This window comes from Pterocles gutturalis, unplaced genomic scaffold (assembly GCF_000699245.1).
Source record: "Pterocles gutturalis isolate BGI_N339 unplaced genomic scaffold, ASM69924v1 scaffold2250, whole genome shotgun sequence".
Lineage (NCBI taxonomy): Eukaryota > Metazoa > Chordata > Aves > Pterocliformes > Pteroclidae > Pterocles > Pterocles gutturalis.
The window spans coordinates 2045-3680 of NW_010143049.1; the positions used below are offsets into that span (position 1 = coordinate 2045).

At 49.8% G+C, this 1636-nt stretch overlaps 1 protein-coding gene across 1 annotated transcript in view; it reads left to right on the plus strand.

Annotated features, from left to right (window-relative positions):
* The window catches only part of LOC104469849 (acetyl-CoA carboxylase-like), a 3866-nt gene that overhangs the window by 1118 nt on the left and 1112 nt on the right, over nt 1-1636 (plus strand). The window lies entirely within an intron of this gene.

The following is a 1636-nucleotide window of genomic DNA, read 5'->3' on the forward strand; positions in this document are numbered from 1 at the left end:
GGGCGTGCTGTCACAGGCAGGGACACGATCAGCCGCAGGTCCCGCTGCCAGGGCTGGGGCTGGGGAGCCGCCTCGGCACCGCCCGCAGCCCTCAGCCCATAGCGGTGTTGGGGATTTCTTCTTGAACTGTGCACCAGCTCTGAGGCTGGCAATCTCTGAAGAGTCATCTCTGGAGCGGCTCTTAGGTTGTTTTTGTCACAGTCCTCTAGTCTGAGTTCTCCATTTTATTCAGCCGCAGGTCCCGCTGCCAGGGCTGGGGCTGGGGAGCCGCCTCGGCACCGCCCGCAGCCCTCAGCCCATAGCGGTGTTGGGGATTTCTTCTTGAACTGTGCACCAGCTCTGAGGCTGGCAATCTCTGAAGAGTCATCTCTGGAGCGGCTCTTAGGTTGTTTTTGTCACAGTCCTCTAGTCTGAGTTCTCCATTTTATTTTATTTTATTCTATTTTTAAAATCACAAACACTCGGGGGTTCCAGAAAAGGGGGGGAAGTGGTCTCTGGAGGGCAGCAGGCTTTCCAAGGTAGTGTCTGAGCGTCTTTAAAAGCGGGCATCTCGTTAGCTAATACATTACACCAATCAAGGAGAGTTATCTTAAGCCACAATTAATCTGCTCCCTGGCATATGTTGATAGGAAAGCATCATGCTGTTTCTTAATTAAAAGCAAACGGATTAAAAATGATTAATAAGAGTATTAAATATTCTCCTAAACGAAAAGCTTTGGGATTCTTGGGTAAATCTAGCCTTACGCAGGTCTGCAACTGTAAGGCAGCTTCTTGGGGTTTTTTCCCTTCCTGGAAATCTCCCTACGTGCCCCACTTTGTACGCAGGAGGCGTCTCTGTTATGTCTGGCGGCAGAAGCAAGGAGCAAACCATCCGTTCTATAATAATAAGGAAAAACAATGAAATAAGCAAAATCTTGAGGTAGACATGACATCACTGTTTTAAGACACTTTTTAATATACATAAAGAAAAAGAAAATCCAGGTTTCTTATTAAAGTGTGTCAGGCAGGACTGGTGCTGGGAGCTGGGGTAGTGAGAGTCCCAGGACAGAGGGAAGCACTTTCTCGGACTTTGGGAACCGATCATTAAGTACATAAACGAAGGGGAGCAGGGAGGGAGCTGGTTGGTGCGAGCGCTGCCGTTGTGCTCCTCCCGGGTACGGGCAGGGACGGGGGAAATCAGCTCGGTGGAGGCGCGCAAGGGGCTGGCGGCTGGTGGGAGAGCAGGAGGGGCGAGACACCCAGAATCTCCCTGCTCCGGCCGGGAGGGTCGGGGTGCTGGGGGATCCCAGGGGGAGCAGTGGGTGCTCTGGCTGCCGGGGTCTGCGTGCCCGGGGTGTGTGACTGCGCTGAGCTCATTGTCATTCCGACTCTGACTTGGTTAGTGATAACAGAGAAGGATAGTGCACCTTTAAATGAGGAGCTTTGTGTTTAATTACCCAAATAAAATGACATAAATATGAATGAGTGCTAATGGCGGTACTTGCTTTTCCGGAAACCATTAACAAAACGATTCTTAAATGATTTGTAAAGAAAATGAGAGAAGAGAGGAGCAGGAAGGCTATTAGGCATCTAACACACTCCTGAATTATTATGTAGCCAACTACCGAGCAAATACCAGATGAAATGATCTCAAAAA